Source organism: Drosophila albomicans, chromosome 2L (assembly GCF_009650485.2).
Source record: "Drosophila albomicans strain 15112-1751.03 chromosome 2L, ASM965048v2, whole genome shotgun sequence".
Classification (NCBI taxonomy): domain Eukaryota; kingdom Metazoa; phylum Arthropoda; class Insecta; order Diptera; family Drosophilidae; genus Drosophila; species Drosophila albomicans.
In genome coordinates this window covers 23,381,483-23,406,334 of record NC_047628.2, presented here as the reverse complement: position 1 = coordinate 23,406,334, position 24,852 = coordinate 23,381,483, and the positions used below count along the sequence as shown (strand labels likewise).

General features: G+C 39.6%; 8 pseudogenes; 3 read left to right on the top strand and 5 right to left on the bottom strand.

Annotated features, from left to right (window-relative positions):
• Positions 1-11,382: 11,382 nt before the first annotated feature.
• Positions 11,383-13,187, bottom strand: LOC117564975 (histone H3-like; annotated as a pseudogene).
• A 401-nt stretch (positions 13,188-13,588) lies between these two features.
• Positions 13,589-19,041, top strand: LOC117566094 (histone H2B-like; annotated as a pseudogene).
• On the bottom strand, positions 16,455-16,856 carry LOC127565255 (histone H3.3C-like; annotated as a pseudogene).
• LOC117563436 (histone H4-like) lies at positions 17,152-18,318 on the top strand (annotated as a pseudogene).
• A 416-nt stretch (positions 19,042-19,457) lies between the features above and the next one.
• On the bottom strand, positions 19,458-20,309 carry LOC117564973 (histone H1.2-like; annotated as a pseudogene).
• Positions 20,310-21,550: 1,241 nt separating this feature from the next.
• LOC117564972 (histone H3-like) lies at positions 21,551-22,136 on the bottom strand (annotated as a pseudogene).
• Positions 22,137-22,250: 114 nt separating this feature from the next.
• On the top strand, positions 22,251-22,579 carry LOC117564971 (histone H4-like; annotated as a pseudogene).
• A 586-nt stretch (positions 22,580-23,165) lies between these two features.
• On the bottom strand, positions 23,166-23,586 carry LOC117564970 (histone H2A-like; annotated as a pseudogene).
• Between the last annotated feature and the right edge of the window lie 1,266 nt (positions 23,587-24,852).

Below are 24,852 nucleotides of genomic sequence, written 5' to 3'. Positions count from 1 at the left end.
TTGGTTGGTCACCCGATTTTTGTGAGGAATCGAGTAGTAGTAGTAAAGAGACGCAACGCCCAATTCGATTATGCACGATACAAGCGCTGTTGAACGTTTCGACCAACAAGGTTGGCACACTTCAACCATCTCATTAATTATTTCTAGATATATTCTATCTAAGATTTGTAGATTTTTAGACTAGTACTAAATACGTCTTACATGGTTATCGCAAATAATTAGCTAAAATAATTCAACAAATCTCCACATACCAATAATTAATTGCATTCATCTACATTACTCCACCTGTGTTTAAAATTTCACCATGTTAAATTTCAAGCTGATTGTGTCTCAGCCACAAAAACAATCGTATTCATATAAAACCTCAATTATAGAATCATAACTACAGACCAGATAAAATCAAACACTAATCATATATCGTTGAATATCGTAGAAAAACCAAGGTCTCCTATTTGTATCACATATCTAACGTGGTTGTAAGATGGATTATATTGCACCTGATACCTTGTACAACTATTAATTTATGTGAGTTCCCTCATATTTATTCAGTTTCAGTTTCCAAACTTGACAATGTACAGCTGAAACCAAGCGACCTCACATAGAGTATTAAGGGCTAACTATGAAAAATTGATTACTGTGAAAAACGACAATCATGTAAAAAATAGAAATTTTGTAAAATAATTTGATCTTCTTTATTAATTTTGATAACATTTGTCAATATATCTACAAATTCATCATTTTAATATTGCCATCTTCATTCGTATAAACGCAGGGCTTTAACCATTTAGACAGTACAAGAAGTGACAATCATATGTACATATCATAACATTATCGTAATGAAGAGAATGTAATGCAAAGAAATTTATAAATATTTACATCTACTTCATTATATTCGTGAAATGTGATTATATTATAATTCACTATACATGTCTATAAATATTATTAAATTAATTTAATGTATCTTCTACGAGAAATTGTCACAGCGTTTGAATGTTCCTATCTCTTCTTCAATCATTGCAGTATTTCGATTGGCAATAAAACCCTCATTTTCATAATCAGCGTAACAGCGACGGCCGCTATTTTCACTTACCCTAAATATTTATTTAATAATAAATGTACATAACTGTATCTGACGAATACAATAATTCATCGCCTATTTATATATTTTAAACTTGATTACATCTATTTTGATGCTTTATATACTCAATAATAAAAGCTTAATCGTAAATCTCTTTCAATAAAAATTGTGGTCATGAAGGACGATTAGTTTGATAATATTGATGCTGACAAGCACAACACAACGTGTCACATTTAAGCACGTTACGCACGAATACTGTCTGGCCAGCTGAAATCTTCGATTGATGGTGACACGCTTGGATGGATAGCGCACAACGTAGTATCTCGACATCCCAACCCCAAGTAGGCTTCCACTAGCTTCCCTGGCCGTCGTCCATACACGTCAGAGCTCTGCGATAACGCAGATCGGTCTTTGAAATCCTGTAGCTAATTTCACGCACCAAGCCTGGAAAGGCAGCCTGCGGATCGCACCCCTTGTGCTCTTCTGTAAGCGCGGATCTCACGACAGCGCACAGATACTCGGGGCACGAAACGAATGCTTCTCCACACCGCGGTGGGCTGGCGCACTCATATCGAGCCGCCTTATTGCCAGCTTGTCTTACGAAGCGCGCCTTGCCTCGTTCATTTACGAGCAGTCTGCTTAGTACGAGCCCCAATTATTATTCACAATTTTATTCACAGCAGCAATAGTTTAAACACATAACGGACGAAGCGATCGCGCTTCGTATTTATAGTAAACGTGGTGTGTTGCCGAGCGAGAGCCGAGAACGATGCGATCGTGCCATGCCAGCTGCAGCGTGTTAGCGTGCGAGCAGCACGTAGGATACATATTGCTGACTCATTTGGTTTTTTGTATCTTGAAGTACTAAATAGAGCTTTAGTCGACCAACAACAGTATACCTTCTGACTTCGCTGAGGTAAAGTAAAAATAATTAAAATGTGATAAAATGACTGGTCTGGTTAAAGTCGCAAGGGCTTGGAAAACGTGCGCAAGCGTCAATCGCAAAGGTGTGCGTGATAACATCCAGACGTTATCACGAAGCATCTATTCCAGTCGATTCCTATGTCTGTCTGTGCGGTAGTGATGCGCATCTCGGAGCTCTTATTTACGAGGAAACTGTGGTAGTGCCGAAGGTTATCTTGGAAAACCGTTATCCGCTGATGTCTCACATAACACCGAACACGCCAAGAGAAGACTCTAGTCACAGGCCATAGTTTGAGATCGCTCTGAAGAGGCCAAGGCACGCACTCTGTACAGGGTTCGAGCGCTAGAAAATTTTTCTACTTACAAAATTGCAAATTAAAACACTATAAACGTCCTTTTTCGACACCTACAAAATATCATTAAAGAGAATAAAATCAATTACTGTTATATTGTCTCAACAAAACTAAAAGACACTAAAAGACTATATTTTGCTCATTACATTAGAGTAATAACCCCTCAAATTCAATCTCACGATATTGCCCCTGGTATCTTGTAGAATTTAATTCTAAATATACAATTAATAATTGTTCATTTGTCGAGTTACATATTAAAAAAAAACGCGTCAGACGGTTGATACATTTGAGAATACTTTTTGACAACAAAACTCGTACCTGATATTATCACACTTGCACTATACTTGTAGGATCCATGAGATCAAAATTATTAAAATACTTTTGCACTAGTGTACTCTCTTGTTTAAACAGATACTTGTATTATTAAGATCGAGAATTGAGGTGCATTTCCCTTGTACCTCCTTCGCTGCAAGCTAAAGATTACCTCAATATTTAATTTTGACATGAATGAACTATAAATAATTATTTCTTGTATATTAGAACATTTTGCTCTATTAGCTAAAGTTATTGATCGTCCTGAAATAGGACGTTATATGGGATTTGTTAGATTATCATTATACGCGAGTTTGAATTTGCACGTTAAGCCTTCTTTGCGTTTTGGGCTAAGGAGAACAGTCACTGATAATTTAAGTCACAAACACCGCCCTGAGCGCGCCAGGGCGTGACACGAAAGCAGTTGTTCAACTCGACTCATTCGTATTGCGGCATGGCCAAATGCAGTTGATCGAGGGAATAATCCATATATGTCTTCGGTGTCAAACGCTGCCCCGTTACCAACCATCCTCCCAAAGATCTTCAGCCAGCCACAACTGAGTACTGCATACACAGCAAGCAATGGCCTACCACAGGTAGCACCAGCACCAACACCCCGCTAGCAGTTGCCCATTGCGATAGCAGACCGTGAATACGCCACACCGGAACTGCTTCATAGACCAGCGCTGTGGTGAACGAGACTTTGCCACTCCTTAACTTATGCCACACTTTACCTACGACCACGACATTATTTTATTTTTTACCTTCCACTTTTCACACAAACTCGAATGCTTTTGCTGCACATCAACCATTGCACATTTCTATAATCTTTTCCAGCTACCTACTCGTCCGTAATGAGATAAGCTGTGTCTGAAAACCGTCGCTTGCGACGCTCGGGTCTTATACGGAAGCCGTTGCTACAATAAAAGTATAAATATGACGGTTTTGCATCTCTAAAAAATATCAGTTAAAGTAGAATTTAAAGTTCGATTTGAAAAATGCCCCCAAGACTATTTAGGAAAGATCTAGAAAAGGCTGCAAAGACTCAGAAAGACTATCACCAAAGACATGACACGAAGAAGAAGCGCAAAGAGGACGGGCGAAAGTTATCCAGCAATCCATCATGACACCGATCTTCACCAAGCATGATACCATTCCTGAATGAACAGCTTTGCGGCATTGAAACGACTATTTCTCGAGCGCATTGCTGCGACCTTCCCGGTTTGGCTCCCTACAACAAGCGCCGATCCGTACTATACCAACTCGGCAAATCCAACCGCGTGTCCGTTCTATGCTGCCTGCGGGAAACTGTGGGCAAGGGCACCACACGCGTTTGTCGATGATATGGAACTAATGGCTATCCAAGTACACGAGCTCGAGTTAATTCGACATTTCTTGATTCCACACCGACACACTATATAGTTAAAAGCCCTTTTCAGGCACAAAAAACATTACCCTATCCATAAGAGCTTGAACTTAAATATATCAATATTAAGACATAGTTATTGCATATACTGAGGATTCACTACCTAAAAATACGCGTTTAGACTCACATTTACAAATTTTCAACCGAAACCGGACCTGTATCTTTTTTGTTTTAGTGAGACGAGACTTAAAGAGGGATTTTGCCGTTTTCGAAAGGTTGAGTTCCTTATAATTACCTATTGTTGCTATGTAGTATTTTTAATTTACTGACCTGGCTCACGCCCAGAATGATGCTTTGTGCAAAATACATTCTTACTTATGTCATAAAAGTCTATCTCTTTATTACTCAATAACTCTGAATATATCATTTTCTCTTGGATTATAAAATAGTAGCCCCTGAAAGGCTTTGTTAAAAACAACTTTCATTAGTCTGGAAACTTGTGCAACACAATCTTCTTCCGTGTGCTCTTCTCTTTATTTTCTTGAGCTGCAGCTGTAGTATTTCTAGCCTCTGCGGTTGCTTAAGCAGGCCTACTGCGGTTCTTTGCGATCTCCGCTGCTCCTTGCTTGCTTCGGGTTGATCTGTCTTGGCTTATGGTTCTTTTGCCTTTGCAGCACTCGACTTGCCCCCGCCTTAGACTGATTGTGGATGCTTTTACCCTGGTACCAGACTCTTTCTATGCCTCCTTAGCCTTCTGCTTCTCAGCCTTCCTTCTTTCACGTCGTCTTGGTTTGTATCAGCTTGCTTGGTTCTCTCAGCACCCAGTGCTTCTTCGCCTTGCGTGCCGGCCAGATCTTCTTTATAGCATGCTGTTGCTGATGCAGACCGCTCCAGAGTTTCTCTCCACTGAGGCCTACGCCTTGCTTTTGGCTATTCGATCATTTTTGCAGAATGCTTTGATTGAACAACCAGTATGCCGCCTGCCTTTATAGCTTGGAAAGGATTTTCCTCTACAAGACGCTTCAGTACTTTCTTAATGAATGTGCCAATTTCGTGGCGTGCACATTTACTGTGCACTGAATAGTTCTGAATCAGCCATACAGCGACGACCACCACGCTCTTTAGGTGATTGAATCCGTCCACCCATTTGCTAGTTCTGAGAACCTGTGACGGCAGTATACTTGCTCGAGCTCTTCACCTTTCGATGCCGCAGCTGCTTTATCTTGGTCAGCACTCTTTCTTCCCCATGCGTGGCTCGCTGGTGCAGGTCACGCACACAGGAAGCATGCGACGTTCACACGCCTGAGTCTGACATATTTCACTTCTATCTTTGTGTTTTGCTTTCTTCACACTTGAATCATTTTAACGAATTTACAGGTTGTTGTGAGTAATTGGTGTCAGCGATTTTGGAGAAATCGAGTAGACAAGGCGAATCGCGAATGTTTACGCGGTGAACGTTTCCGGAACCAAACAAGTTTGCAGTTAACCTATTCTTAATTTAACATTACATAAGGTATAGGTTGATATTTTATACGTTGTATCAGATATTTGCTTAAAATTTCGATACAACCAATTAAAAGTAATTGCATTCATCTACCCATACTCACTGTATTAAAATATTCCACCTTTAAATGCAACTTTGGTTACACAAGCAATTATTCACGTTATCAAAAACTCAATTTGCATAAACTAAAACAATAAAATTACAAAATTTGTCTATTTAAATTGTATTCTTTTTGCTACTATATTTTTATTTTGGTTCAATCTTTTGACCGATGTACAGTGAACCATAGTCGACGCTCTCAGAGTTACTAGCTATTGAAAATTGATTACTGGAGAAACAAATAAATGGAACAAATAGATTTTTAATATATCATACTTTATTTTAATGTATTTCTTACACGTTTGTTCATATCTATCCATATTCTATTCTATTATATGCATTTATCTTCGTGTTATTAACATGCTGTTTTACTCATTAGACGAGTACAGATGTAGTTACATTCACATTGATGTCAACTTAATGACATATCAACGTATATGAAGAGTGTAATGCAAAGACAATTTAAATAAATGTACCGATACTCTATTAATATTCATTTCTAAATGACTATTCCTTTTCATTATTTACACTGTGTGTGTGTTGAATTATATTAATGTATCTTCTAGAAAATTGCACTGGTTTGAAGTGTATTCTTTCGTTCAATAGTCGTAGTTCTTCGGCAAATTAAAACCACATTTCACAGAGAACAGGACGCCATATTCATTAGCTAAATTTTTATATAAATGTAATACAATACTATCTGAGAATCATTAAGCCCCTTATTATAATTTTTTAACTTGTACATTATTTTAATATAATACTAAAGAATTAAAGAAATGTAAATCTTCCTTCAATTAAATTGGTCCTGAAAAGACGATTGTTGATAATTTTATGCTGACAAGCAACATCGCACAACGTTGCACATTTTAACACGTTCGTCCCACGATACTTATCCCAGCTAATATCTATTCGGCATGATGAGACAAGCTTGCATCAGATAGCGCACAATGTTAGATTTCGAACACGGCCAACAAGTAGCTTCACTAGCTTCCGCGGTGGCCATCACGCAAGCTCTGGAAACGCGACACTCGGTCTTGAAATACCATGAGCAATTTCACCGCACCAAGCGCGGTGGAAAGCAGCTTACGGATCAGGCAAACTCTTGCATCTTCTTTGGTAACGACGGATCTTCACCGCGGCCAACAAGTTACACGGATTCGATAACGTGAGCTTCTTACACCGCCGGTGGCGGGCGTCATCTACGAGCCGCCTTTACGTGCCAGTACTGCTTATCGAGGCGCCTTCCCTCCGTTCGAATTTTCCGAGCAGTGTCTCCTTTAGTACGAGCCTTTTATCACAATTTACTTCACACAGCAAATGTAAAACACAATAATCGACGAAGCGATTCGGCTCTCGTATTATAGTAAATGTGTGGTTGCCGAGCGGACTACGAGCATCGGGTTGTTCTGCAGCTGCCAGCGTGTTAGCTTCTGCCACCGTATATACATATGCTGACTCTTTGTTTTTGATCTTGGTAAAATTAGAGCTGTTTGAGCGGACCGAACAAGCATCTTCTGCTTTCGGTGAGTGTAAGTAAAATTTAAAAGTGAAAATGACTGGTCGTGTAAACTGGTGGCAAGGCTGGAAAGGTTGGCGCCAAAGCGTCTCGAAGGGTGCGTGAAACATCCAGTTATCATGGTATCCGAAGCAGCTATCGCGTCTAGCTCGTCGTCGGCGGTGGCTGTGAGGCTATCTCTGGTGCTTATTTTGAGGAACTCCGTTGCTGTAGGTTTCTTGGAAAACGTTATCCTGAGCAGTCACAAACCGAACCGCCAAGGGAATAGTTCACAGCCATTATCAAGGCCGCACTCTGTACGTTTTCTGCGCTAAGATAAATTGTTCTCTACAATGCACTTAAACCCACATAAATCGTCCTTTTCAGACACCAAAAATTCATTAAGAGAATAACTATCAATATTGTTATATATTGTCAAAATAAAGAACAAAAACGAATTTTGATTAACATTAGAGAATAACTCCTCAAATTATCCAGAGCCCTGTTATTCGTAGAATTTATTTAAGATACAATAATATTTTTCATTGCTTTGTATGTTAATATTAAAGAAAAACGCGCAGCCGTTGTTTGTACATTTTTAAATACTTTTTGACCAACTGTACTCTTGTACCTCAGATCTTGTCATGGAGACAAAATATTTAATATTTTTGCACTTTACCTCTGTAGAGCAGATACTTTGCTCATGTAAAGATCAATTGAGTCATTTTGACGCAACTGTACCTTTTGCTTCAAGTAATGTCTCAATATTATTTCTGAATGAGATGAATATAAAGTGTATATTGTTAAGAAAATTTTCTCTTTAGTAAATTTTGGTCGTCTGAAACATGACGTTTTGGGTTTGTTGATTTTTATATGCGAGTATTGAGATTTTGAAATAGCCTTCTTCGTCTTCTGCAAAGAGAACCGCTGAATTAGACAACACCGCCCTGGGCAGTGGTACCCGAAAGCTGTTTGTTCAATCCTCATCGTTGGGATGCCAATTGCAGCAGGAATTAATCCAGTCTGGCTTGTTGTCACGGGCGCGTTACCAGCCAACTCCAAAAATTCAAGCGGCCAGACTTCCATCACAGCAGCAGTACAACCAGGACACCAGCACCAACACGCTCGGATAGTTGCCCTATGGACAGACGGAATACGGCCAACGGGGAATGAAGACCAGCGCGTGGAACGAGACTTTGTCCTTTTTCCCTAACTTGCCAACCTTTACCACGACCAGACATTTTATTCATCATTTGTTATCACGTTTCACACACAAAACTCGATGTTGCTGCCAACCAGCACCATGCCAGCTTTTTTAATACTTTCCGCTACCTACTCGTTCGTTAAGTTGAAGTTGTGCTGAAAACCAAGTCGCGTGAGAGCATCGCTTCTACGGAAACGTTGCTACAATAAAAGTATAAATTGGACGTTCTTTTGGATCTCTCTAGAAAATATCAGTGAATGTGAATTTAAGGAATTTGAAAAATGCGCAAGCTAGTCAAAGGCAGCCAGAGGCTGCAAAGCGCAGTAGCAATTCACAGAATACAAAGAGAAGCGCAAAGAGAAGGAAAGTCATGCTCACACTACAAAGTGCTGAAGCAGTCCATCTGACACCGCTATATCTCATCGAAGGCAATTAGATCGGTATGAACAGCTTCGGAACAATTTTCGAGCGCATTGCTGCCAGCTTCCCGTTTAGGGCATAAACAGCGTCGGACTTATCCCAGTCTGGAATCCAAACGCTGTCTGTCTCTGCTGCCCTGGAGAATGGCAAGCATCGTGTAGTGAGACAAGGCTTCACCAGTACCGAGCTCGAAAGTAATCATTACTTTGCAAATCTACACACCTAAAGTAAAAGCCCTTTCAGGGCACAAGTTACCTATCAGCAGAGTTGAAATAAATAAATATAATTAATAGGTGCTAATGAAGTACCAAAAAATACGGCGTTAGCACCGCATTGACAAATTTTCAACCAGACGGGACTCGTACGTTTTGGTTTAGTGAGAACAAGAACTTCATAAGAGGTATTGCGTGTTGTCGAAGTTGAGTTCTTATTTACTATTGTTGTATGGGATTGTTATTTAGCACTGGTCACGCCTTAAATGACTTTGTGTTAAAAATAGATTTCTTTTATGATATATAAGTCCATCTCTTAATATCACAAACTTTGAAAAGCATTTTCTTTTGATATAAATTAGTAGCCTGAAAAAAGGGCTTTGTAAATAACAATTCATAGTCTTAACGTATGCACAGACAATCTTCAATCGTCCTTGGCTCTCTTCTTTCTTTTGCGCAGCTGCAGGTTTGCCTGGTTTCTTAGCACCACTCGCTTTCTTCTGGCGATCTGCCGCTTGCTGCTTCTTTGACTTCGGTTGGCATTGCGTCTTGGGCTTGGTGTTTTGGCTTTGCAGCATCGACTGGCCGCCGCTTGCTGTTGTGGTTGCATTTTACTGTACCACTCTTTCTGCCCACATACCTTTGCTTCAGCCTTCTTCTTTTCGACGGGTCTTCTTGTGCTACAAGCTTTGCTTGGTTCTCCTCTAGCGACCCAGCTGCTTCTTCGCCTTGTGCCGCAGTCTTCTTTTAGTGCTGCTGCTATGCATGCGACCCTTCTTCGGTTTCTTTCTCCACGAGGCAGCGCCTGGCTTTGCTTCGTTTCCTTTTTGGCAGATGCAACAATTTTGGAAAACAAGCGCGCCTGTGCCTGTAGCTTGGATGACGTTTCCACTGAGCACAGCTGCTCTTCATGATTCTTATATGAATGTGCAATTCTGGCGTTGCAACTCTTATGTGGCACTGAGTACTATCTTGATTCATAAGCGACTAGCCACCACGCTCCTTTGATCAGATTTTGCGAGTCCACCTTTGCCTTGAGTTGGAGGATTGTGAGGTAGAGCTGCCGCTTTCTTCACTTTCGATGCAGATGTAGCTTTTTGGCTAGCACTTTTCGCGCTGCGTGTCGTGCTGCGGGCAGAGCCAGAGATGCGGATGTCTGCAACGTCTGTATGTATTCCACTTGTATTTGCTCTTACTTACACTAAACTATCATTCAAATACGAATTCAGTTGTGGATTGAATTTGGGTGGTCACGCCGATTTGTGAGAACTCGAGTAGAAAGGCGTCACACCGAAGTTTTCCGCGTTTTGACGTTTCCGCCAATCATTTGCCAATTAACCCACATATTCTTTATTTCAATCTTACTATCGTTAATAGTTTGTTATTTTAAATAGTCTAAGTAGCGTTACTCACTACAAAACTTATGCTATAATTATTCTCTCGTAAAACCAGACCTCTCATAATAATGAATTATTATCATCGCACTTCATTCCAAACTTACTCACTGTGTTTAAATTTCACCTTATACATTCAACTCTGTGCTTCACAGTCAAAACATACTTATCCCATCTAACAAACTCAATTTAATTAAATATAAAAAACAATAAAATTACAATATTGAATCTTTGACAATACAAGTTCTTTGAACAATTATGTTTTAATAATGTCATATTAATATAAATTAATTTTAATGCCATATTTTTAATTTTCGTTCAAAACTTTGACCATGTACAGTGAAAACAAGCACGCTCATATGTAGTTATAACTATTGAAAATGATTGGAGAAATCGAATAAATGTAAAAATAAATTTTAATATATCTACTTTATTTATATAATTTCTTATACGATTGTTTCATATCTACAAATTCTCACTTTAATAGCATTTCTTCTATTAACCTCTTACCATTAGACAATACAAAGTCAAGTCATCATTGTAACATACATACATATTCATACGTGAATGTAAGAGTGTATGCAAAGGAATTTATAATTACGATTCGTTATTTTTCATAAAGTAATTATTTTATTCATATACACTGATCTATAATAAATTATTAATATATTATAAGTATCTTTGAGAAAATTTTGTTTCAACTTGGGTTCTTCTTTTGAAAGGTATTTCTTTTTTTCTTTCAATATGCAGTATTTTTGGCAAATAAACCACATTTCAACAGACTAACATCGAACGCAGCTATTCATTAGCTAACATTTTTATTTATATAATGTAGTAACATAGTATCTCGAGAATCATGACAGCACGCCCTTATAATATTTAACTTGTACATATTTGTAATAAAATACTACAAAAATTAAAGAAAAATTTAAACTTCTTTCAATAACATTGTGTCCGAAAGGACCGATTTGTGTTGATTATTTTGCATGCTTACAGCACAACGCACAACGTTGTCACAATATTAAGCAGTTCGCCGAGTATAGCGTCTGGCCATGAATATCTTTCGGCATGATGGTCCGCTTGCATGGAAGCCACAAGTTAGTATTTCTTGAACAGCCAACAAGTAGGCTATACTAGCTTCCTCCGATCCAAGTCACGGCAGACTCTGGAACGCTAGATCAGTCTTGAAATCTTGAGCAATTTTCACGCACCCAAGCGCTAGAAAGGCAGCTTGCTGTATCAGCAAACTCTTTTGCTCTTCTGTGTTAAAGACGGATCTCACCACAGGCAACAGTACCGCGGCGATAACGATGAGGCTTCTTCACACCGCGGGGCTGGCGCACTCTTACGACCGCTTCCCTTAGTTGCCAGCTGGTCGTACGAGGGCGCCTATCGTCCTCCGGTCGATTACCGAGCAGTCTGCTTAGTACACGCCCATTTTTTTCACATTTTTACTATCACACACAAATGTTAAAACACAAATAAATCGGACGAAGCATTTCGCTCTTCGTATTTATAGTAAAGTTTGGTGCCGACGAGAGCCGAGAACGACATCGGATGTTGTTGCCAGCCAGCGTCCAGCGTGAGCTGCCGAGCATCACGTAGATCATATTCGATCTTTCTGGGTTTAGTATTCTTTGGTATAAATAGACTTTGCAGTCGGACGAACAACAATCTGGTTGACTCGAGTGTAAACAGTAAATCATAAAGTGAAAAATTAGCTGGTCGTTGTAAAGATCTGGCAAGGGCTTGGGAAAAGGGGCCAAAGCGTCATCGCAAAGTGTTGCGTGATACAATCCAGGTATCACGAAGCCAGCTATCCGTTCTAGCTCTCGTGTGCGGTGTGAAGCACGCCATCTCTGTCTGATGTTATGAGAAACTATGTGTGTGCTGAAGGCTTTTCTTGGAAACGTTACCGTGAGCATCACATACCACGAACACGCCAGAGGAAGACAGTCACAGCCATGGATGTTGTTACGCTCTGAAGAGCAAGGCCGCACTCTACACGGTTTCGGCGGCTAAGACAATTTTATCACTACAAATGCAAACTTAAACCCACATAAACGGGTCCTTCAGGACCACCAAAAATCATTCATATAAGAATAAAAATCAATATGTATATATTGGTCAAAATAAATAAACTTAAACAACTTATTTTGATTAACATGAGAATAACTCCCTCAAATTCATCAGATGCCCTTTATTCTGAGATTTATTCTAAATACAAATAAATTAATTTGTTCATATTGTGAGATGTTAATATAAATAAAAAAAAACGCTGCAGCTGTTGTACTTTTTAAATATACTTTTTGACACAGACTGTACCTTCGTGTAATCACTGCAGATACTTTGTCCATGTGAGATCAAAATATTAAAGATTTTTTTGCACTGTACCATTCTGTACAGAGCAAGATACTTGCTCATGAAAAGATCGAAATTTGATCATTTTTGACGCAACTGACCTTTTCTGCAAGTAAAGTATACTCAATTTTAATTCTGAATGAAGATCATAAATATATTTATTTTGTTATATTAGAACAAATTATTCTCTGGTAGTAATTTGGTCGTCCTGAAAGACGTTTGGTGTTTTGGCTTGATTTGTTGATATGCGAGTTTGAATTTGCATTTTAGCTTCTTTTCGTTTCTGTCGCAATGAGAACTAGCCTCGAAATATTAGCGCAAAACACCGCCCTCCCATGTTAAACCAAGCATGTTGTTCAACTCCTCATCGTTAGCGGAGTCCAATTGCATGATACCAGTATAATCCTTGTCTTCTTTGTACTGTGCGTACCAGCCAACTCCAAACTTCAGCAGCGATACTCGCATGCACTAGCAGCCAGTACCACCAGGATCACAGCACCACACGCTCGCTAGGTCCCTTGCGAGCAACGATACGGCCACGGAACTGAAGACCAGCGCGGATTGGAACGAAGCTTTTTGCCTTTCCCTTAACTTTGTGCCACCTTTACCACGACCAGACAATTTTATTATTATTGTTACTCACTGTTCAACACAAACTCGAATGTTGCTGCCACATGCACCATTTGCCAGCTATTATACTTTTTCCAGCTACCTACTCGTTCCGTTAAGGATGACAGCTGGGCTGAAAACGGTCGCGTGAGAGCTCGTCTAACGGAGCGGTTGCTACCATAAAAGTATAATTGGACGTGTTTATAGGATCCTAGAAAATATCAGTGAAGTGAATTGATTTAAAGTGAATTAGAAGAATGCCGCCCAAGACTAGGTTGGAAGAGGCAGCCAAGAAGGCCTGGCAAGCGCAGAATGAATCATCACCAAGATATGACAAGAAGAAGAAGCGCAAGAGGAAGGAAAGTTATATGCATCTACATCTACAAAGTGCTGAAGCAGGTCCTCTGACACCGGTATCTCATCGAAGGCAATGAGCATCTGAACAGCTTTGTGAACGACTTTTCGAGGCATTGCTGCGAGCCTCACCGTTTGGGCTCACTAACAACAAGCGCTCGACTATCACCATCGAAATCCAAACGCTGTCCGTCTCTGCTGCCTGGAGAATTGGCCAAGCACAGCGTTCAGTGAGACCAAGGCTGGTACACCACAAGTACATACGATGCTCTGAAGTTAATTTTTCTATGTTTTTCTTTTTTTGGCAAAATAAAAATAAAACCAAACCTACACACTAAGTAAAAAGGCCTTTTCAGCCACAAATACCTTATCCCCAAAGAGTGAAATTAATATAAATTATAAAGTTGATAATGAATGGTATACCTAATATACGCTTTAGACCAGCATTTACAAGATTTTCAACCGAGACGACTGACTTTTTTGTTTTAGTGAGAACAGAGAACTTCATAAGGGTATTGTACGATACGGTAGTCGAAAAGTGTTTCTTACTATTACTATTGTGCTATAGGATTTTATTAGCTACCTGGCTACCCTTAAATATGCTTTGTTGTTAATAATCACCATTCTGTTATCTTTCTCCACCGTATCTTACAAATTATGTCCACCTTCTGGTACAACCACGGCCATTCCACTGAACATCTATAATATTCATAAAATCTCTGCTTAATACAACATATTGGAAAATCATTCTCTTTTTGTATAGTAGTAGCCTGAAAAGGCTTTGTTAAATAACAATTCATAGTCTTGAAACTTGTGCACGACAATCTTCAATGTCCTTGTGCTCTCTTCTATTTCTTGGCTGTAAAAGCAGCTGTAGTTTTGCTTGGTTTCTTAGCAGCACTGCGGCTCTTTGGCGATGCTGCCGCTGCTGCCTCTTGGCTTTGGCTAGCAGTTGCCGTCTTGCTTGGGCTTTGGCTTTGCAGCACTCGACTTGGCCGCCGCCTTTGCTGTTGTGCTTGGCTTTTACTGTACCTACTCTTTGGCCTCCTTAGCCTTTGCTTTCTCAGCCTTCTTCTTCAGCCGGTCTTCTTGTTGCTACATGCTTGCTTGTTTCTTCTCAGCGGACCGCTGCCTTTCTTCGCCTTGGTGTCCGCATCTTCTTCTTAGTCTGCTGCTGCTGAGGCAGCGACCTTTCTTCGGTTCTTTCTCCACTGAGGCAGCCTTGGCTTTTGGCTTCGATCCCTTTTTGGCAGATGCAGACAATTTGAACGAACCAGATGCGCCCTGCCTTTAGCTTGGATAATTTTCCACTAAGCAAGAGCGCTCTTCAGGTACTTCTTAAATGAATGTGCCAATTTCTGGGCGTCGCACTTGTATGTGGCACTGAAATGTACTTCTTGATTGCCATAAGCGACGATCACCACGTCCTTTAGGTTCAGAGAGCTGATCCCGTCACCTTGCTGATGTTGGAGGATTGTTGATGGAGGAAACTGCCGGCTTGTCACTTTCGATGCAGATGCTCTTTCTTTGCAGCCATTTTTCTCGCTGCGGTCGCTGGCGGGCAGCCACAGGAATGCGGATTTGCAACTGCGGATCTGACATATTTCACTTCACTTTGTTTGCTTTACTTTCACACTAAAATCGTATTTTAACGGAATTTACAGTGGGTGGAATAATGTGGTTGGTCACCCGATTTGTGGAATCGAGTAGAAAGGCGCAACGCGAATGTTATACAGCGGTGAACCGTTTTCCAAACAAGTTGCATAACCTTATCTTTTAATATAACAATGTTAATAGTTTGAGTATTTTAATTAGTATGTATCGAATATTTTGCTTAAATATTCGAACAACCAAATAATTAATTGCATCATCTACAATTACTCACTGTGTTTAAATTTCACCTTTAAATTCAACTGTAGTCTCACAAAACAATTATCATTAAAAACCAATTTATAAATTAAAAACAATAAAATAACAATATTAATCTGAAAAACAAGTTCTTTGAACATTATGTGTTGTTAAAATTATTTATATAAATATAATTTATGCTCATATTTTTAATTTGGTTCAAACTTGACCATGTACAGTGAAAACAAGCGACCTCATAGAGTTAGAAGCTATTGAAAATTGATAGTGGAAAAATCGAAATAAATGGTAAAAATAAATTTTTTAAATATAATACTATTAATATAATTTCTTAACGATTTTGTTCAATATCTACAAAACTCTATCATTTAATATGCATTTTCATTCGTATAACCTCTTTACCATTAGAGATACAAAGTAAGTACACCATAGACATACATAACATTCAACGTATGAAAGAGTGTAATGCAAAAGAAATTTAATAAATAATACGTTCTCGTATTATTATTATTCATTAAATGTATTATTTATTCATATACACTGATCTATAATAAATATAAATTATTTAATGTATCTTCTAGAGAATCTTGTCACTGGTTTGAAGTGTATCTTTCTTTTCATACTGCAGTATTGTTTGGCAAATAAAACCACATTTGAACAGCATAACAGCGACGCGCTAATTTTCATTATCTAAGATTTATTAATATAAATGTAGATACAATAGTATCTGAGAATCAATTAAGCACGCCTTATTTATATTATTTAACTTGTACATTATTTTAATATAATACTAAAGTAATTAAGAAAAATGTAAATCTTCTTTCAATAAAATTTGTGGTCCTGAAAAGACCGATTGTTTGATAATTTGATGCTTGACAAGCACAACGCACAACGTTGTCACAATTAAGCACGTTCGCCACGAATACGTCTGGCCAGCTGAAATTCTTTCGCATGATGGTGACACGCTTGATGGATAGCGCACAAATTAGTATCTTCGAACAGGCAACAAGTAGCGCCTTCACTAGCTTCCTGCAGTGCAATCACGGCAAGAGCTCTGGAAACGCAGATCGTCTTGAAATCTGCAGCAATTTCACGCACTCAAGCGCTGGAAAGGAGCTTGCGGATCACAGACTCTGTGCTCTTCTGGTAACGACGGATCTCACGCAGGGCAACCAGTTACCGGCTGATAACATGAGGCTTCTCACACCGCCGGTGCTGGCGCACTCTACGAGCCGCCTTAGTTGCCAGCTGCTACGAGGCGCCTTGCCTCCGTCGATTACGAGCAGTCTGCTTAGTACGAGCCATTTTTATTTCACAATTTTACTTCACACACAGCAAATGTGTTAAAACACAATAATCGGACGAAGCGATATCGGCTCTCGTATTTATAGTAACTGTGGTGGGGTTGCCGAGCGAGAGCGAGAACGAGCGATCGGGTTGTTGCCATGCCATTCAGTGTTAGCGTGCGAGCAGCACGTAGATACATATTGCTGACTCTTTTCTGGTTTTTGTATCTTTGATATAAATAGAGGCGTTTGATCGACCGAACAACAGTATCTTCTGACTTCGGTGAGTGTAAAGTAAAATACTAAAAGTGAAAATGATGGTTCGTGGTAAAGGTGCAAGGGCTTGGGAAAGTGGCGCAAAGCGTCATCGCAAAGTGTTGCGTGATAACTCCAGGGTATCACGAAGCAGCTATCCTCTTCTAGCTCGTCGCTGGAGAGTGTTAGCGCATCTCTGGCTTATTATGAGGAAACTCTGGGATGCTGAAGGTTTTCTTGGAAACGTATCCGTGATGCAGTCACATCACCGAACACGCAAAGAGAAGACATCACAGCCATGGATGTTGTGTACGCTCTGAAGAGGCAAGGCCGCACTCTGTACGGTTTCGGCGGCTTAAGAAATTTGTATCTACTACAAAAATGCAAACTTAAAACCCACATAAATCGGATCCTTTTCAGCGACCACCAAAACAATTCATTAAAAAGAGAATAAATCAAATGTTTATATATTGTCAAATATAATGAAACTAAGACTAATATTTGATTAACATTAGATGAATAACTTCCCTCAAATTATTCAGATTGCCCCTGTATTCTGTAGAATTTCTTCTAAGATACAAATAAATAAATTTGTTCATTTGTGAGATGTAAATATAAAAAAAAAAAAAACGCTCCCAAGCGTGTTGTACAATTTTATAAATACTTTTTGACACAACTCTACCAAAACCAATGTGATAGATGCAAGCGGTTCAAACATTTTTGACTTTCGAACACTGTACCTCTTGTACAGAGCAATACTTTGCTCTTGTAAAATCGAATTTGAAAAGTCATTTTGACGCAACTGACCTCGTGCGCCATGTAGTACTTGCTCAAGAATGAATACAATTCTAACGAAAGATCATATATTTTTGTATTATTAGAAAGATTATTCTCTTTATAAATTTTGGTCGTCCTGAAAAGGACGTTTTGGGTTTGGTTGATTTGTTTATATGCGAGTTTGAATTTGAATTTAGCCTTCTTTCGTTTTCTGTGCAAGAGAACAGCGAATATTAGGCAAAACCACCGCCTGGGCAATGGTGACACCCGAAAGCAGTTCTGTTCAACTCCTCATCGTTGCGGATGGCCAATTGCAGATTGACGAGGATAATCCTAGTCTTGCTTGTTGTCACGGGCTGTTACCAGCCAACTCCAAACTTTCACGCGGCAAGTACTCCATCACAGCAGCCAAGTACACAGGATCAACAGCACCAACACGCTCGGCATAGTTGCCCTTCGCGAAGCAGACGAATACGGCCACGGGGAACTGAAGACCAGCGCGGTTGAACGAGATTTGCCTTTCCCTTAACTTTGCCACCTTTACCACGACCAGACATTTTATTATTATTTGTTACTTCACTGTTTCACACACAAACTCGAATGTTTGCTTGCCACATGAACCATTGCCAGCTATTTATACTTTTCCAGCTACCTACTCTTCCGTTAAGGATGACAGCTGCTGCTGAAAACCGGTCGCGATGAAGCTCGTCTAACGAAAAGCGTTGCTACAATAAAAGTATAAATCTTGGACGTGTTGTTTCGATCTCTAGAAAAATATCAGTGAAGTGAATTTTTGAAGAATTTGAAAATGCCTGTCAAGACTAGTGGAAAGGCGCCAAGAAGGCTGGCAAGCGCAGAAGAATATCAATCAGCAATGCGAAGTAAGAAGAAGCGCAAGAGAAGAAAGTTATGCACTACATCTACAAGTGCTGAAGCAGGTCCATCCTGACACCGGTATCTAATCGAAGCAATGAGCATCATGACAGCTTTGTGAACCTACATTTATCGAGCGCATTGCTGCCGAGGCCTCCCGTTTGCTCACACAACAAGCGCTCGACTATCACCAGTCGGAAATCAAAACCGCTGTCCGTCTCTTACTGCCTGGAGGAATTGGCCAAGCACGCTGTCAGTGAGGGAACCAAGCTGTCACCAAGTACACGAGCTCGAAGTAATTCATTTCTTTGCACAACCTACACACCTAAAGTAAAAGGCCTTTTCAGGCCACAAAATTACCTATCCAAAGAGTTATTGAAATTTAAAGAATATAAATATATATATATAGTGCAATATGCTAATGAAGGTAGTTTATACCTAAATAATACGGCGTTTAGACCAGCATATTATAAATTTTTCCACGAGACGGGACTGTACTTTTTGGTTAGTGAGAACAGAGAATTCATAAGAGGTATTTGCGTGTTGTCGCGAAAGGTTAGTTTCTATATATTACTATTGGGTTGCTATAGGAATTTTTTATTTAGCTACCTGCTCATCGCTCTTAAATGATGCTCTGTATGTTAAAAATACGATCTCGTTATAATCATAACACTAATATCACATACTTGAAAACTCATTTCTCTTTGATATAAGATTAGTAGCCCTGAAAGGGGCTTTGTTTAAATAACAAATTCATAGTCTTGAAACTTGTGCACGACATGGCTTCAATTCCTTGTGCTCTCTTCTTATTTCTTGGCTGCAGCGTAGTTTTGCCTTGGGTTTCTTTAGCAGCCACTGCGGCTTTCTTTGGCGATGCTGCCGCTGCTGCTTCTTTGGCTTCGGCTTGGCAGTTGCGGTCTTGGCTTTGGGTTGCTTTTGGCTCTTGCAGCACTCGACTTGGGCGCCGCATTTGCTGTTGTGGCTTAGCTTTTACTGTACCACTCTTGGCCTCCTTAGCCTTGCTTTCTCAGCCTCTTCTTTCAGCGGTCTTCTTGGTGCTACAGCTTGCTTGTTTCTTTCAGCGACCCTGCTGCTTTGTCTTCGCCTTGGTGCCGGCAGTCTTCTTCTAGCTGCGCTGCTGAGATTGCAGCGACCTTCTTCGTTCTTCTCCACTGAGGCAGCTTGCTTTTGGGCTTCGATCCTTTTTGCAATGCAGACAATTTGAACAACCAGATGCGCCCTTGCCTTTAGCTTGGATAAGTTTTCCACTAGCAACGACGCTCTTCAGTACTTCTTAATGAATGGTGCCAATTCTGGTGCGTTCGCACTTGTATGTGCACTGATGTACTTCTTGATTGCCATAAGCGACGAGCCACCACGTTCCTTTAGGTTCAGATTGATGCGTCCACCATTTGCTGAGTTGGAGGATGTGATGGAGGAACTGCCGGCTTCTTCACCCTTCATGCATGTATGCTGCTTTCTTGGCAGCCACCTTCTTCTCGGCTGCGGTTAATGTCGCTGTGCGGCACCACAGGAGATGCGGATGTTGCAACTCGGAGTCTGACATATTTCACTTCACTTTGTTTGCTTACTTCACACTAAAATCTATTTAACGAATTTACAGTGTGTGGTTGAATTGGTTGGTCACCGATTGTGAGAATCGAGTAAAAAGGCGCAACGCGAAATGTTACAGCGAAACGTTCCGCCAAAACAAGTTGCCATTAACCTATTCTTTATTTAATATTTACTATAGTTAATAGTTTGATATTTAATAATGTATGTATCGAAAGTATTTGCTAACATATTCGAACAACCAAATAAAATTAAGCATTCATCTACAATTACTCACTGTGTTTAAATTTCACCTTAAATTCAACTTTGTCTACACAAAAACAATTATCATATAAAAACTCATTTTATAAATAAAACAATAAAAATACAATATTTGAGTCTGAAAACAGCTTCTTTGAACAATTATGTTGTTAAATGTATTATTAATATAAATATCAATTTTATTGCTCATATTTTTAATTGGTTCAAACCTTGACCATGTACAGTGAAAACCAAGCGACCTCATAGAGTTTATAAGCTATGAAAATTGATATGAATAAATTCGAAATAATGTAAAAAATAGAATTTTAAATATATTTTACTAAGTGTTAATATATCGATTTTCTTAAGATTTGTTTCAATAGTACCAAAATTCTATTCATTTTATGATGCATTCATTCGTATAAACCTCTTTACCATTAGACAGTACAAAGTAAGTACAATCATATTTACATACAAACATTAAACGTTATGAAGAGTGTAATGCAAAAGAAATTTAATAAATTATTACTTCTCGTATGATTATTCATTTAATGTATTATTATATCATATACATCCATCTATAATGAAATTATTAAAATTATTTAGTATCTTCTAGAGAATTGTCACTGGTTGAAGTGTATCTTTCTTTCAATAGCAGTATTGTGTTTGGCAAATAAAAAAACAAAATTAAAACCACATCTTCACAATAAAAACAGCGACGTCGCTATTTTCATTAAGCTAAATGTATTTTATTGATATATAATAAAATGTAGATATACAATAGTATCTGAGAATCATTACTTTGACAGCGCCTTTATTTATATATTTTTAATAAAATTAGATACATTATTTTTCTTTTTTTTAATTTGTAATATAATAGAATTCTGAGTAATCTAAAGAAAAATATAAATCTTCTTCAATAAAATTTGGTGGTCTGAAAAGACGATTGTTTGATAATTGTTATGCTACAAGCACAACGCACAACGTTGTCACAAATTAAGCACGTTCGCCACGAATACGTCTGGCCAGCTGAATACTTCGGCATGATGGTGACACGCTTGGCATGGATAGCGCACAAGTTAGTATCTCAACAGGCCAACCAGTAGGCTTCACTAGCTTCTCAGTGCCATCACGCAGAGCTCTGGAAACGCAGATCGGTCTTGAATCCTGAGCAATTTTCACGCACCAAGCGCTGGAAAGCAGCTTGCGGATCAGCAACTCTGTGCTCTTCTGGTAACGACGGATCTCACGCAGGGCAACAGTCCGGGGCGATAACGATGAGCTTCTTCACACCGCCGGTGGCTGGCGCACTCTTACGAGCCGCCTTAGTTGCCAGCTGCTTACGAGGCGCCTGCCTCCGGTCGATTTACGAGCACGTCTGTTTTAGTACGAGCCATTTTTATTCACAATTTCACTTCACACAGCAAATGTTAAAAACACAATAATCGACGAAGCTGATTCGGCTCTCGTATATTATAGTAAATGGTGGTGGGCTGCCGAGCGAAGCGAGAACGAGCGATCGGGTTGTTGCCATGCCAGTCGTCCAGCGTGTTGTTAGCGTGCGAGCAGCACGTAGATACATATTGTGATCTTTTCTGGTTTTTGTATCTTTGAGTATAAATAGAGCTTTGAGTCGGACCGAACAACAGTATCTTCCGACTCGTGCAGTGTAAAGTAAAAATACTAAAGTGAAAAAATGACTGTTCGTGGTAAAGGGTCAAGCTTGGAAAGTTGGCGCAAAGCGTCATCGCAAAGTTGCGTGATAAACTCCAGGGTATCACGAAGCCAGCTATCCGTCGTCTAGCTCGTTCGTGCGGTGTGAAGGCATCTTGGTCTTATTATGAGGAAACGTCGTGGTGTGCTGAAGTTTTCTTGGAAAACGTTATCCGTGATGCAGTCACATACACCGACACGCAAGAGGAAGACAGTCACACCATGATGTTTGTGTACTCTCTGAGAGACAATGGCCGCACTCTGTACGTTTCGGCGGCTAAGAAATTTGTATCTACTACAAAGTGCAGCTAAAACCACACTCAATCGGTCCTTTTCAGGACCACCAAAAAATTCATTAAAAGAGATATAAATAATATGTATATAAATTGCGTGAAAAATAAAGAACACTAAAACTAAATTGATACATTAGAGAATAAATTCCCTCAAATTCATCCAGATTGCCCTGTTTCTGTAGAATTTATTCTAAGATACAAATAAATAATATTGTACACGCCGAGATGTTAATATTAAAATGCTTTTTAACTGCTTCAAAATGTTTACATTTTAAATTTTGTGACACATCCTGTACCTCGTGTACACTGCAGATACTTGTCGATGTAAGATCAAAACATTAATTACAACTTTTGTTGACACACTGTACCGCGTGTACAGAGCATTGACTTGCTTATTGTAAAGATCACATTTTAAGACACGATTTGACACGAACTGTACCTCGTGCGCAGTGTAGATCTTTGCTCATGAGAATGAATGAATATCAAATAATTACTTAAATATGTATGTATATTAAAAAATTATTCTCTTAGTTAAGAGTTTTAGTCTTCTGAAGAAGGACGTTGGTTTTAGTTGATTTGTTTTATATGCGAGTTTGAATTTGAATTTAAGCCTTCTTTTCGGTCTTCTTGGGCAAGAGAACAGCCTGAATATAGGCAAACACGCCCTGGGCAATGGTGAACCCCGAAGCAGTTGTTCAATGCCTCATCTGCGGATGGCCAATTGCGATGACGAGGGATAATCCTAGTCTTCTTGTGTCACGTGCGCTTTACCAGCCAACTCCAAAACTCAGCGCAAGTATTCCATCACAGCAGCCAGGTACACAGGAGCACCAGCACCAACACGCTCGCATAGTGCCCTTGCGAAGCGACGGTGAATACGGCAACGGGAACTGAAGACCAGCGCGGTTGAAATCGAGACTTGCCTTCCCTTAACTTGCCACCTTTACCACGACAGACATTTTTATTATTATTTGTTACGCTCACTGTTTCACACAAAAACTCGAATGTTGCTGCACATGAAACCATTGCCAGCTATTTATACTTTTCGGAGCTACCTACTCGTTCCGTTAAGATGACACTGGTGCTGTAACCGGTCGGTTGAGAGCTCTCTAACGGAAACGTTGCTACAATAAAAGTATAAATGGACGTGTGTTTGGATCTCTACCAAAATATCAGTGAAGTGAAATTTGAAAGTGAATTTGAAAAATGCCGCCCCCAAGACTAGTGGAAAGGCAGCCAAGAAGGCTGGCAAGCGCAGAAGACATCACCAAGAACGACAAGAAGAAGATAGCTCAAGAGGAAGAATTTAAATGCCATCTACATCTTACAAAGTGAGTGCCAAGAGCCATCCTGGTACTATTCGAAGCAATGAGCATCATGAACAGCTTTGTGAACGACATTTCCGAGCGCATTTGCTGCCGAAGTCCTCCCGTTTGGTCACTACAACAACGCTCGACTATCACAGTCGGGAAATCCAACGCTGTCCGTCTCTTGCTGCTGAGAGATTGGCCAAGCTCGCTTGTAAGTGAGGGAACTTTGTCACCAACCTACACGACCAAAAGTAAATTCGATTCTTTGCACAAATTACCTATACAAAGAGTTAAAATTCAATATGTCAGGCCATGAAATAAATATATCATGAAGAGTAACAATAGGCTAAATATAAATATTACCTAGATAGTGCATAATGAAGGTATAGCTAAAAATACGGCGTGTCAGACCAGCATTACAAATTTTCAACCGATGACGACTGTACTTTTTAGTTTATGAGACAGAGAACTTCATAACGAGGGAATCATTTAAATGTTGCGCGAAGGTACTGAGTTTCTTATATTATTACTTTTACTAATACGAAGAATTTGTTATTTAGCTACCTGACTCACGCCTTAAATGATCTGTGGTATCATACGATTTGTTTATAGTCATAAAAGTATCTCTTAATATATGTAACTTGAAAACTCATTTCTCTTTGATATATAAATTAGTTAGCCTGAAAGGGCTTGTTAAATAACAAATTTCATGTCTTGAATTTTGGTGCACGACGACTTTCAAGTCCTTGTGCCTCGCTTAATTTCTTGGCTGCAGCGCAGTTTGCTTGGGTTCTTATCAGCCACTGCGGCTTTCTTTGGCGTTGCTGCGCGCTGCCTGCCTTCTTTGGCTTCGGCTTGGCAGTGCGGTCTTGGCTTTGGGTGCTTTTGCCTTCGCAGCACTCGACTTGGGCCGCGCCTTGCTGTTGTGGCTGGCTTACTTACCCTCTTCCTTGCCCCTTAGCCTTTGCTTTCTCAGCCTTCT